Genomic DNA, 15118 nt, shown 5'->3' with positions numbered 1-15118 from the left:
TTAATGAATGAAATAAAAGAGATATGATTTCAAAGGAAACAATTATATTGAAATAGATGGACATGTTTACATATCCTTGGTTAAGAACTCTGGTGCAAGTGATCTTTTCCAATGAAGTATGTTAGACTAAATATCCTGGAACATTTTTTCTATGTTGTTTCAGGTGTTAACATCAATTAATGTTGTTAAGACTTTTGCCTAAACTCAAGGTAGTTCATTTTATACCTAGCCCAAATTATATTTCAGTTATATTTCAGGCTGCCAGTGTCCCGGGGGTTAGTGTGTAAGGAGGAGATGGGAAATGCTGTGAAGGATTCATTTACTGAAAACCTTATTTTACCACTACTGTGGAGCAATGGAAACTTCTTTGAGAAAGTGAACCACGTACAGAACCAAATGATAGCACATTATTAACATTACCAAGTCCGGAAGAAATACTGACAACTTTAACACAACCTATGTACTTCATTACAAAGAAAAAGGGCATCTGTCAAAAAAAAAGTCCCTGTACTTTAAATCGATAATGAGAACATGACCCTGGCAGAACACACAACTCAGACAGATAAAAGCTTAAATTGAAAACATCCATCTTTGGCAGTTAAGTCAATGCCTTTTCCTGTAAATACTTCTTATCAAACTCATTATTAAAGAAGAGTTTGGGGGCAGCTGAGTAGCTCAGTGGATGGAGAAACAGGCCTACAGATGGGAGGTCCTCAGTTCAAATCTGGCCTCAGACACTTCCCAGCTATGTGACCTTGGGCAAGTCACTTGACCCCCATTGCCTAGCCCTTACCATTCCTCTGCCTTGGAATCAAGATAAGGATTTAAAAAAAAAGTTTGCAAGAAAGTTTAGTGGACAGAACATGAGGTCATCCTGGGAGGCAGCACATCTGGGTTCTGTCCTAGTGGACTCATGGAGGAGTCCAGATATCACTTGACCTCTCAGTTTCAGCCTTCATGTAACTGTAGTAAGAATAATACTTTCCTTCTGCCTCAGGAAGAATCCCTAAAGGAATAAATGAAAATTCTTGAGGAGTATTTTAAATTCTTCCAAAAGTTTTATAGATGCACAAAGCCTTCTATCATAGAACCCCATTCATAAATTCCTGCTATATCAAATAAGTTTCACACATAGGATAATATATGGGCACTAGCATTGAACATTCATTTTCATTTAAGTAACAGTGACACAATTTTCCCTCCTTAAGTGGATGTCTTAATAGGTAGCCTTGACAAAAACTGACATTTCCTATTCACAACTCTATGTGGTACTTCTGAGGGTTTTTCTTTCCTTATTCAGCTGACTCATTAAGTTTCCTACACCTAAAAGGAAAAAAAAACATATCTCCCACTGGAACTACTAAAAAGGAGTCCTCTGGGAAGAAGGGATTGTATTCTTGTGAAGGATTTAGGACTCAGTAATTTTGATCTCTTTTTTAGACCTAGTCCAAGTCTAGGTCAGCTAAATTTGGTTATCAGAATGCAAATAATTCTGGAATTAGAATAAATCACACACATAAATCATTGGTCCATCTATTGTCATTTGTTGAATATAACTTGTGGGCAGAACTTTGTGGTAGATAGTGCTTGGTTCCAAGAAGAAACAGTCACATATGAATTGGCCAGCAATGTTGATCTGCCAAGAGTCAAACTTTATTTTCTGGATCTTCTCTCAATATTCAAAGCATATTCATGATGACTTTTGCTATCACTCATTGCTGCCACATCTGTTACCCGGGTCTTCTGCACTGTCACAAATTTCTGTACTTATCTCTTCTATTTCTGTTGGTCTTCTTGATGTCTGCTTCCTCATCTGGTAGTCTCTTTTAGCTGCCTGACATTCTTTTATCATTTGATATACTACCTGCAAAAATATCATCTTCCTCTGGATGTCTAGCCCACACTTAAAATCTTAACATGTCTAAAGTTGAACTAATCATCTTTCTCTCAAATAGGTGGCACTGTTCAGTTTTTCCATTACTGTCACTCACAACCTCACAACACTTCTGTATCTTTGCCCTCTATTCCCATTCCTGAAGCTATCTTTGATTCCTATTTCACCTGAAAATCCAGTCAGTTATTCATTCCCCCAAATCTGACTATTAAATGTCTCTAAGATTTCCTCTCCATTTCCATAGTTACTGCTTCATTCCAAGTTATTTCCATATTATATCTGGATATAACAAAGTACTACGGGAAGTGGAATATATAAAATCTTAGAGCAAGAAGCTATCTTAGAGAGAATATTGTCCATTTTCCCATTTTTATAAGTGAGTAATTAGAACACCAGAGAAGGAAAACCATCTTCCCAACGTAACTGACTCAGGGAAAAAGACTGGTCATGAGTCTAGGTCTATTGACTTCTGGACCAACATGCTTTCCTCTATACTATGACATCTTCATTTTTATTTGTGACTATAACCTGTCTGGTTCATATCATCCATTAAATCATTGCAAGATTTCAAGTAAAAATACCATTACCATCATTTCAGAACTTTGCTCAAGGAAACTTACTACTTAGGCTTTTGATTGTCCGTAAAGTGAAATCCAAACTGCTTTGATAAGAGGCTCTGAATATAATCATTTGGCTTTACTCTGTAAAATGTAGTCTAGTTTAGTCCTTTTAAAGGGGCAAGGTAAAAAAAAACCCACATAGAACCTTTTCTGTACCTTTTACTGGTCCATAGGTCTGTAGATAGATTTGAGAGTCTGAACTATATGTACGGGGGGAAATTCCTTATTTTAATTAAACTCATTTAAATTTTGCATTTCTTTTTTTTTATTAAATAGACAATAACAACAACACAATATTCTAAGAAGTCCATAGTCTACCAGATTTCCAAAGGAATCTGTCTATGTCTGAAAAAGAGTTAAGAACTCCTGCACTAGAATCACGCTGAAAGGATTATAAAGATGAGTCATATGATTGAGAAGGCAGCATCTCATATTTCAGGTCAATTCAAATATTCAAAACCAGCCTGTCCTTACCTCACTATAAAACATGAAAATTAGATCACTTATAATATCTATCATGCACATGGAGATGGCAATAATTTTTCTCCACTCCTTAGAGATAGAGGAGGCATAGCTGAGGAATTGTGTATATGGAATATAGGAGAGAAAGAAATTTTTTCCTCTTCTTTAAAATAATATAAGTATACCAAAAATAGTAGGAAGACTATATCAAAGAAATACAGGATTTATGTTCATTTTTATTGTGGCTTCTTGTTAAATTTGAGACTCCATTGGCTCTCTATAAAGAGCAAGTCAACAGGAAGGCCATTTATACTCTCCCATTCTGTCTGATTATTTGCCCAAGCATGTTATGTGTCTTCTTGCTTTTAAAAAATATCTCTTCAGTAATGCACTGTTGGTAGAATTATGAATTGATTCAGCTATTCTGGAAAGTAATTTTGAATTATGTACAAAGTACTATAAAACTGTAAATACCCTGAAATATTATTGCTATGCCTGTGTAAAGAGATAAACAGCAAAAAAGGAAAAGGAACTCTGTATACAAAAGTATATCTTGTACTAGTTCTTTTTGTAGTGGCAGATAATTAGAAATTGAGCAAATGTACATCAGTTGGGGAATGGATGTGGTATATGATTGTGACAGAATGCTGTTGTGCTATAAGGAATAAGGATTGGGGTGCTCCCAGAAAAACCTGGAAAGTCTTTCATGAACTGATGCAAAGTGAAATGAACAGAACCAAGAGAACATTATACATAGTAAAAGCAATATTGTATAATTATCAGATATGAATGATTTATTTTCAATAATCCAATGATTCAAGAAAGTTCTGAAGGATTTATGATTTTAAAAATTCTATCCACATACAAAGAACTGATAGTGTCTAAATGTTGGTCAAAGAATATTTTTAAGCTTTATTTTTCTTGTTTTTGTTTTTTTGTTTTTTTTGTTCTGTGTTTTCTTTCAAAACATGGAAATATGTTTTACATGACTGTCATGTATAACTATATCAAATTGCTTGATGTTCAAAGATGGAGGAAGGGAGAGATGGAGAGTATTTGGAATTCAAAATTTTAAATAATGAAAAACTATTTTTATATGTACTTAGAAAAAAATAAAATGTTAAATTAATTAAAAAATTAAAAGTCCCTTCTGATAGGCCAATGACCCAGGCACATGAGAACATAAATTCTCTTTTATTTTTTTAAAATTTCTGTTCATATTTTTATGGTTTGGAAATGGTAGGTATTATGATAACTAAGGCCAAAGGAGTCTTTGTTTATATATACTTAAGCCTATCCTCTTCATGAATATGTGTGTGCTGGTATACTTAATTTGTAGAAATAATTTTGATAAGTTTAGATTTCTACATTGAATTAGAAATATCCTCAAAAACCTATGAGTTTGCAAGTCTTTTTTATTTACTTCTCTCTTGAAGAAAGAAGTGTCTTTTATGAAGTGTCATTCTTTTTTTTAAATTTTTGTTTTTTATTTTGAATATTTCCCCATAGTTACGTTTCATGTTCTTTCCCTCTCCCCTAAGCCCCCCAACCCCCATAGCCAAAGCACAATTCCACTGGGTTGTTACATGTATCATTGATCAAGGCCTAATTCCATATTATTGATAGTTAGACTAGAGTTATCATTTAGCGTCTACATCCCCAATAATATCCCCATCAGTCCATGTGTTCAAGCAATTGTTTTTCTTCTCTGTTTCTACTCTATGGAGTATAATTCAACCCACCATAATTCTCTATTGACCAAATTTTCTTGACAAACATGAGTGACTTTTTCCACTTTGCATTGCCTCTGGATTTATCATGCTGTTATGCATTTATAAATAATTTATCGTGTAGTGTCTATCTATCTAGATTGTAAGCTTCTTATAGGCAAAGACTGATACTCTCATGAATCTCTTGTCTTCTTTTGTATAAGCTCCACTGTGCAAGCTACATGAAGGTGTAACTTTTAAAAAAATATACTCAAGCTTTGTTATTTTTTTTCTGGATTATACTTGTATTATCAAGTAAAACATATTCCCATTTTGTTCATTTTTGTAAATGAATAATCTTTTTTTCATTTTTATTGTCATGCAGAACACCCTTCCACATTGGTCATTGTTGCAAGAGCACACTCTCGCATAACCAAAAGCCCCAAATAAAACCATAAAGACACAGATGTAAAAGATGATTCCAACAGTTTTCTTTGGAGGTGGACAGCATTCCCCATCATAAGTCTTTCTGGATTGTCATTGAGTGCTGAGGGTAGCTAAGTTTCAATGTGCACTTGTTAAAGGAGAAAACCAATTAAAAAAGCGAAAGACTTTTGTTGTTGGCACATTTTCTCTTAGAGCTAATAAAACATTCCTATAACTATGTGGTACAGTGCATAGAATGCCAAGCGTAGAGTCAGAAAGATTTGACCTCAAGTCTGGTCTAAGACCCTAGGTAAGGCACATAACCATTTGCCTCAGTTTCCACATATGTAAAATGAGAAGGAAATGGCAAGCCATTCCAGTATCTTTGTCATGAAAATACCAAATGAGGTCGGCAAAAGTCAAGTACACCTGAAAAATGAATGAACAACAACATTTGCCATTTCCATTTTCCTTAATATTGGACCAGTCCCCTTTCCTGTTGTGGCTCACTTAGCCCTTACCTAAGACAAATGGGAGGTTAGCTACTAGTTTCATAATCTCCTTATTTTATAATAAAATAATAATAACCTCATATGTTTGTTTAATACTTTTACCTTTCCAAAACAGTTTTTTCACCAAATATTTAATTTTATCTTTATAATACTCTGTGTGGTATGTATATTTCATTTTATTATGCCAGTTTTCAGAAGGATATAGAGGGAATTAATTGACTTATTTAACATCACATAACTGTTAGTGACAAATCTGGGACTATAACTTTAGATGCTTGATATTTTCTTTTTTTTTTTAATCGACTATACTGTCTCATTAACTTAAGTCTTAAAAATGTAAGTTGTAGAAGCCTCTAAAATGCCTGAGTAACAGTTATGGATTCACCCTGGCAACTGCAGAAAACATTGTTGCTGTCTAGCCAGGAGAGTGTGAAGAATCTACTTTTTTTAAAAAAATCAGATTTATTATCTTTAATTAAAGTCATCATAAATTCTACCTTAACCTTTCTCTAGGGGCATTTGGGGTCTGGATATGGGTTTTTCACATGAGGCTAATACTGTGAGTTTTCTTTCTTATCTCGTCAAAACAGCCCTAATCTGCTACTATAGAATTCTCTGTGTTTTCTCCTCTCATTTCATCAATTAATTCTGTTTTTGAAATTCTTTCAAGGCTCCCATATTCTGACCTCTATTTTTAAATTAACAGAGCAGTGCAAAGAAGCTGGCACTCTCTCTGTCACGCTGTGACTAATTCTTGCCAATGTTATCAGTCTTTCTTCCTCTTACACCCCAAACACTTGTACACATAGAAAAATGCTTTTAACTTGCCAGAATAGTGATAATAATAAAAAACAAAATGTCTTCCATTTGTAAAACTATAGTTTTTTAAAGCCTTATACATTTTGTGCTGTTCATATAATCTTTCCCAAACTATTGACTTTTTCCTAGGAATTATGCCTGCCAGTAAGTCCATTAACATCCCCCCACCCATTAGAGCCAAGAACTCCATGGGAATCTGAATGAATGAACATTTCTCCCTTTAGTACCCAGTCCTAGGCTGTGGTTTAGACACTGAGGATAACACCTTCCTGTCATATTTTCAATCTCTATGATGTACATTTTTTAATCATTTATATTACTTTGGCTGTGTCTACTGGATCCCTCAAATAACACTTAGAAAGTAAAGAATATAGATAAGGAACTGGGTTTTTGATCTCTAGGACATAAAACAAGTATTTTCAATTATTTTTTTTCCCACTGAAATAACCAATACCCAAGTCTGGACAAATATTGCATCTTTAAGGGGTCAAAAACCCCAAAATGAAAAACAAACAAATAATTTATCACTTAAATAAACACTGAAACTTATAGAGCAAAGGCTAGTAATTCTGGCTCCTTGTGAAATGTAAGCTTTTTACTTTTTATTATTATTTTTTAATGAGTAGTTTGGGATGGGGGAAGAGACCTTGGCATGCCAGGAAGTTGTTGGTAGCAAGGAAGGGCTGAGTGGGTGGACCACAAAGGTTTCTAGCTAGAGTGTCTACCTGAGAGAAGATAGGCACCATCTAATAATTTCCTGAATTAACTAATCATTCTTGGTTACTAGGTACTGAGCTTAGTTGCTTATACACTGAAGATGAAGTGCAATTATTTTTAATGTTCTCTAACTTTCAGTGTCCTGGGGCAAGACTTTGGATTGCCTTTCTCTACATAAAGGTCTTGAATAGGTAAGATGTACTGGAAGAAGATATTAAATCAAGTCGATATAATCACATCTGTACATCTACATTAAAATGCATGTGTGTATACATATATGTACATATATATGAAACATAGTATTATTTGGGGTCTGTAATTTTATGTATATGTATATATATATTATATTATATTTTTATCAGGTAGACACAAACAATTTTCTCTCCCACAACCAGACTAAGCCAAGGAGTTGGCAATTTCTTAACAACTGTACTTCTGCAGTTATTTACTTACTCCATATATACTGTTGCCATTGGCCAATTTGTTTTCTAATTTAGTCAACTAATAGCATAAATATAGGCAAGATACTATGCTAGGCCCTGTGGACATAGGATAATAATAACAAAAAATATATTTCATGAGTTTAAGGTCTTTCTTTCTACTGAGCACAGGCAACAACTAAATTATTACTTACATCTAAACATATATATGTAATATATATTTATGACTATTGGTAGTATATATATATATATATACATATATATGTCAATGATACAAGAATGTGTTATAGCAAAAAAAATGAGGTAAATATGTACTCCAGGAAAATATGAGCACAGAAAGAATACTTGAAGTCCATAGAAACCACTATAAAACATTTCTGAAGTGGACCTCTTCAGACTTTAAGTCAATCAATCAATGAGTATTTGTTAAGTACCTATATAAAACAGGATCTGGGCTAGGTGCTCCAGATAGAAACACAAAGAATAAAACAATCCCTATTAGCAACTATCTTAAATTCTAATTTTGGGAAAACAACAAGAATATGTAAATGTAATATAATGTTAACTCATACACACACACACACACACACACACACACACACACACACACACACAAATAGTAACCAAATACGAATCAGCTTCAGAGAGAGAATGGACACTAGCAGTAGTGGAAGATAAGGAGGAGAGGAAGAATAAAAGGAAGAATAAGAGGGAGAGGGAGAGAGAGGGGTGGGGAGAGACAGAGACAAAGCAATGAGTAAATCTTAAACAGGAATTTGTGCAGTTAGCTTTTTAAAAGTTTTTGAAAATTATATTTCAAAATACTTGGTTTCCTTTATAATTTTTTGTATTTTATTTTATACTTTTAACACCATAATTCTGAGGTGTGCAGATTTCATTAGGTTACTAAAGGAGTCATTGACACAAAAAACTTTCTAGACAGAGAGCCTGGGACAAAAACCTTGAGAGAACATTCATAGTTGGGGTATTTGATGTGGATAATGAGTCAGCAAAAGAAACTATGGAGAGGTCAAAGAAGAAGTGAACCAGTAGAGAAGAAAGTCACAAAACTGCAAAGAGAAGAAATGTAGTAGAAGAGCAAGTTCAATACCAATTTGCCTAGCACTGCCATGAGGGGAAAGCACTTGTGGTCTTTTAGGACTAACTGTTAATGATTAAGTTAGTGTGAAAGGTGGGGAACTCCAAGTTCTTGATTAAGTTAAAATAAACAAAGAGTTTAAATTTGCTTTCACATTTTCAAATTCTGCAGATTATCTAAGAAATCTTAGCACTAATTAGAAGACATCAGATTTGGTGATTAAGAGAGAATTGCTCATTTGGAAGAGTGTAGGTTTTGGTGAGTGATGAGTTTAGAAGCCAGATAGTAAAGGGAAAGAATTACTTACCTCCAATGTAAGTCCACCCCCACTGCACCCCATTTGACTTTCAAATAGCTCTGATTGATAGGAAATTTTACTTGATATAAAATTAAATTAAACTTTTTGCAACTTTCATCCATTACTCCTAGTCTGGGAAGAACTGTTCATGTTCAAACCATATAGTTATTATCACTACTTTCTTTTCTTCTTTTTCTTCTTCTTTTTTTTTTAAGAATTTAGATTTCTTCAGAATTCCCTGAACTGTTAAAATGCAAAAAGTCATCATTTGAACTTCTTTTGCTGATTAATGGCCAACAGGAATCTGAAAGCTGAAGTTCCAGTGGCTCAACAAGAACTAGCTATCCAGATTGCTAAGAAGCAAAAAATGACTAAGCAAACAACCAAGAAGATAATTGCATCTACTGCTAAGTTTCTTACAAAGGCATCCCCTAAACAAAATTTGTAAAGCATGTTAAGTAGTTTCTATGCCTCAAGATGATGGAAATATTGGCTAAGTTAAATAAAATTTAAAGAAACAACAACAAAAGATTCATTAGAAACCTTAACCTCTCTTTAAAATAAATATTTTATTATAAACTTAAATTAAACATCAATACAAACAACTTATAAAATAGCTCATTAGTAATACATTCTAAAATTTTGCAATTATTCAAGCTCACTATTCTGTAATTTAGCATATTCTATTCAATCCTTTTTATTATCTTATTTAACTAAAAATAACAATATTCATTTTGAAGAACAAAACATTAAGAATATCAAAGGAATTACTGAAAAAAAAAGTAAAGGAAGGGCTTTTAGCAGTACCAGAATTTTAAACTCTATTATAAAGCAGTAATTATTAAAATTATGTGGTACTGGCTAAGAAGTAAAAAAAAGTACATCCATGGCATGCAACAGATATATACAACAAATAATTGCAAAAGATTAGAATAACCTTGAGTTTGACGAAAGTAAAGCTTTTGGGATCTAAGCTTTTGGGATAAGAATTCACTATTTGGCAAAAAATATTGGGAAACTTGGAAAGCAATCTGGTAGAAACTAGATATTGACAATATCTTACACCATTTACCACGAAAAGTTCAAAATGTATATGTGACCTAGGCATAAAAAAAGATATAACAAAATTAGAATAAGGACAATACTGTCTATAAGATTTCAGAATAGGAGAACTACAAATAAAGAAGAAATAGAAAGCATTGTGAGATGTGAAATAGGTAATTTTTAATATGTTAAATTTAAAGTTGAAAAAATGAATGTAGCCAAAATTAGAAGGAATTCAGTACATTTGGAAAAAACATCAACAGTTTATAGGAAAGAGGTTTTATGCCTAGAATAAAGAACTTTTGTTAAATTTATAAGAACATTAGCCATTTCTCACTTGATAAATGGTCTAAAGCTGTGTTTTTGGATGAAAAACATTTTGGATGAAAAAAATCAAAGTTATATATAAGTATATGAAAATATAACCTAAATCATTATTGATTAGATGAATGAAAATCAAAATGACTTTGAGATATCATCTCCTAATTATCAGAATGGGTAAAATGGTAAAAAGGAAAATGAAAAGTATTGGAGGGGTTGTGGAAAAATGGGGAACACTAATACACTGTTAGGAACTGTGAGCTGATTCAGTCACTTTGGAGAGCAATCTGGAATTATGTTCAAAGAACTATAAAACTGTGTATCCCTTTTAACCCAGAAATACCAGTAGTAAGTATATTTCATAAGGTGAACAGGGAAAATGGAAAAAACCTATATATTCTAATATATTTATAGCATAACTCTTTGTGGTGGCAAAAAAACTGGAAAATGAGGGGATATCCTTCAATTGTGACATAAAAAATGAGCCGATTAATAGAAAAAATAAGATAGAAGAGAACATTATATACAACAGTAGAAATATTATTTGAAGAATGACTTTTATATATCTACTTCTAGAGAAAGAAATGATAAATAGAAACAACCAAGCATACTTTTATATATGCACATATCTTTTTGTCAAATGATGTCTTCTATGGTATAAGGAAGGAGTTATTTAACTTGGGAATTTCAATGTTACAATCCAATTTTTAAAAGTTTAAAAATATCTCCTTCATAAATGAGACATTTTTTTATCCTTCTCTGACTCTATGGGAGTATTTGAATGTCATAAAATTGACTTTTCTGGGAGCATTAGGGAAAATTCTGTAGTAGAAGCAACATCTATGCTGATCTCTGACAGAACACTAGGGCTTTGAAGGGTAAAGATTGTGATTAGTTACAGGTTTGGGGTACTATATTGATACTATCCTTTCATTCTGGAGAATAGGTAGAAGTCAAAATGGCTGGAATCCAGAGTACATGATGGAGAGTAATGTGAAATAAATTTTAAAAGGGAGCTAGAAGCCAGATTTTAGAGGTCTTTCTGCCCATAAGGAAAAAAGGGAGCCTTAGAAGTTTTAGTGAGCAGAGAGATGACATGATTATATCTGTGACGTGGGAAGAATATTTGACATTTTTATAAAGCACATGCCAGAGAAGGGGGGAATCTGGAGATAGGAATATGTTCCAAGGAAGATGTTAGAAGAGGTGTGGAAGTCTGAGCAGAAAGAAAGGAAGGGATATGAATTGTGTTGGTAGAATCAACAGGACACAGCAACTGAACAGATATGATAGATCAGGGAGAAGAGAGAGCTTGAAGTGTTAAAATGGAGTTTACTTAGTGAATGGTGGGCTCATCAATGAAAAGGAAAAAAAAATCTACCCTTTATCCCCTTTGTGACCACTATCACATTGTTATAGTGCAGGAGGAAGGAGATTAAGAAGATTGATTACTTTTTTTTTTTTTTGTATTTTGTCATTCCTAAGAACTTTTCATCAAGTATCTAGATTTGTAGTGCTGAGGTTTTCCACATTCATTTAGAGGAATTCTTGAAAAGTAGACTCATTCTATCACTGGGGCTGTATATGAGGTCTTTCCACCATGATGAAATTGTTACTTCATTGGCATAGTCTTTGAAAACCTAAGGTTACCTACAAGCCACAAAGAAGCAACAGGGTAGGAATTTTTATACAATACACTATATAAAATTTTTAGGTAAACAGGCTCTTAATGATTTAAAAATCATTTGGGGAGATATTCTTAAGCATATATTCAATATTTTATTTTAAATTCCTATAGCTTTTCTATAGTGCATTTTAGAAGGTCACTTCAAATGAATAGGGTTCTTCATATATCAGTCATTTGATATTCATTAGATTTTCTTTGGTTCCACTAGATGAGTTTTCTTCAACAAAGTTAATATATATTCAGATCTCAATGTGTATTTTGGAAAGAATATTTGCATAATAATACCTTAAAATGTAACTGTATGTTCCAGCAGTGTGTAAATGAAGAAGTCTTTCTGATTTCTAATAAGAACATATTTCACATGGAAAATGGAGTGTCTTTAATATCAAACCTGTTTTCCCTAGATTTATACATTCAATTGTACTTATATAATTTACTTGATAACATTTCCCATTATACTTACCAGATAAGTATAAACCTTTATAATACTGATTACTAACTATATTTTACCCTCATTAATTTGGCTATTAATGTTCTACAAATTAATTTCATGATATGAATCATTGAAAGACTTTTAAGTGAATGAGCACATTTTAGCTCTGTGGGAATGATCAAGATAGGTAGCAATAAAATTGAATGAGGAATAACCTATGGCATTTATTTAAGCAAAAGGCAGAAGTATATGTTTCATATGTCTACATGGGTCTGTGATTTTTGAGCTAAGCAACTTAGAATGAGCATGTGGCTAGCCATAGGACTAGGTCATCAACTTACAAGCCTGCCACTGATAATCCTAGTTGGACTTTTATTTATTTTTGCCTTCTACCATAAGCCCTGGCCTAAGAATGAGTATGAGAAAGGAATCCTTGGATAGGATTGCTGTAGTCTCTTTCTATATGTAATGGAATTTATATTGACATTATAGATAATATCCTACAAAACTGCTCCTATGTTTATGAAGGAAGGATGCTTTATAATTCTCCTACTCAAAAAGTACGGCTATTGCACATATTATACAATGGGAAAGATGCTGCCCTGGCAGTCCTCAATTTGACTTCCAACTCAGTCAGTCTAAACTATGCTTTAGGATCTTCATCTGTAAAATGGGGGCTGGATTCAATAATCTTTAAGACTCTTTCCAGATCTAATGTCCTATGATTTATAATTTCTTCAGTTCTTAACTAAATTTAAAATGTTTTGGATGACTGGTTTAGAGCCATTTTTATTCAAAAAGAAAAAAAAATAAGTTTAAAGGAGAAGGCAAGAAATATAACTAAACTGGCTATGGCTTCAGTGGCATCTACTTCCAGGATACCACTCAAACATGTTGTTTGAACAGTACAGCACTCTCCTTCTCAAATTATATCTCTGTCTAATCCAACAGGTGAAACAGTTCATTACTAACACCATGATGAAAGAAAAGGATTAGGTTCTTCTCTGTGATAAAGAAAATTATTTATAATTATTGAAGACATTAGAGTGTACAAAGTATTTCCCATATATTATTTTTGTTTGATAAAAGAATAGTCCTAGGGTACATCTGATATTATCATCATATTACAGAAAGAGACTCTGAGAGAAGAGACTTTTCTCACACCCTTCTGGATCATCCAATTTGAAATGCTCATTCTATAGATCAGGAAACTGACAGGAAGTAATGAGACTATAAGGTAAAGTGATTTAGCTAAACTTACATAGGAAGTTCTGGAAAAGTTGGAATGAGAATCTAGCTATCCTAAGTTGATCTTTTTATCTTGCTATGTAACTTTTTACATCATGCCACATCTCTGCAATTTACTTCCTACCAGGCCACCATTTTTTGTACAACAGTTAGACTATCGGTAGATAACAACTTTAATTAATGATGATGGACTTCAATCTGTGCCTCAATTGACCAAAAAATCTTTGTGAAGAATTACATCAAGTTCTTTTACTGATTGCATTGTGATTTCTACTTTCAAAGGGAAATGTCATAGAAAACAATTTCTGTCCTTTGTAAATGTTAAGTATACTGTCAAGAAGAAAAGTATCAGCATGGTTATTTTCTTACCCTCTGGCTGCTGTTGCTATCATGATTTAAAAATGGAAAGGATGCCAGATACCATCTTATTCAAATCCCTTAGGAGGAAAAAGCTCCAGAGAATTTAAGGGTTTCTCCAAGGTCATAAAAGTAGTGAAAAGAAGAATCCAAAATTTTAGCTCCAAGACTTTATCCATTGATTATTGCCTTTAGAAAAAGCTTTGGAGGATTAATAGCACTAAAAAGCATGATACGGGAAGATTTTTAGTCACAAAAACTGGGTTTAAATCTTGGTGTTACTGTCCATATCACCCTAGGAGATTCTTTTAAGTTTCTTCATCTGTAGAATGATGGAGTTGAAGTAGAATCTCCCAGGGCAAAAACCTATGAAACAGGTAGTGCTTTAAGCATTGTTGCTTATAGTTGCACTGCTATATTGTCTAGAAACAATTTTTAAAGGTAGGATATCCATATTTCCTAAAGAACTGTCAGAACTGAGTGATAAAAAAAGTGTGAAAGAGATGGTGTTTCCTATTTATAGTCACTGGGAAAGAAGAAGTGTTACAAATTAGTTTTACCTTGCCCAAGTTGTGTTTTTAATTACTTAGCTGTAATCCCTCTTACTAGGAAGAGATACTAGAAGAGGTACTACTTTAGACCATGAATAAGCTAGTAAACTGAACATAGATGGTATATAAATTGCCAAACTGCCAAAAAGTCCAAGCTCCTCTCCTCAGGGCCAAGAAACCATTGTAGGATAAATGTAGTTATTGAAAATTAGGGGTAGGAAGAAGAAGAAGTGGGGAAATGATTATGTGGTGTAACAAGAGATCTTATTGACTAGTTTTTGGTTGCAATAGTTTAGCTGATAGGATAAAAAAAGAAATCATTAGCAATTAGAAAATAAGGTAGGCAGTTTGACTGAGACAAAGGACTCCAATTCTATAAAAGGCACAACTTTGTGTTCATGCTATTTCCAGCCATTTTGCTTTTTTTTCCCTCAAAAGATAATCACCTATCAAAAGAATTAGGCAGAAGGAAGGATTCCAC

At 33.1% G+C, this 15118-nt stretch overlaps 1 protein-coding gene across 1 annotated transcript in view; it reads right to left on the bottom strand.

The window, feature by feature from the left end:
• Positions 1-15118, bottom strand: part of KCNIP4 (potassium voltage-gated channel interacting protein 4) — a 493493-nt gene that overhangs the window by 452790 nt on the left and 25585 nt on the right. The window lies entirely within an intron of this gene.

The sequence above is a fragment of the Gracilinanus agilis genome, chromosome 6 (assembly GCF_016433145.1).
Source record: "Gracilinanus agilis isolate LMUSP501 chromosome 6, AgileGrace, whole genome shotgun sequence".
In the NCBI taxonomy this organism is placed as follows: domain Eukaryota; kingdom Metazoa; phylum Chordata; class Mammalia; order Didelphimorphia; family Didelphidae; genus Gracilinanus; species Gracilinanus agilis.
The sequence above is the reverse complement of the archived record's forward strand: the minus strand, read 5'-3'. Positions and strand labels throughout refer to the sequence as shown.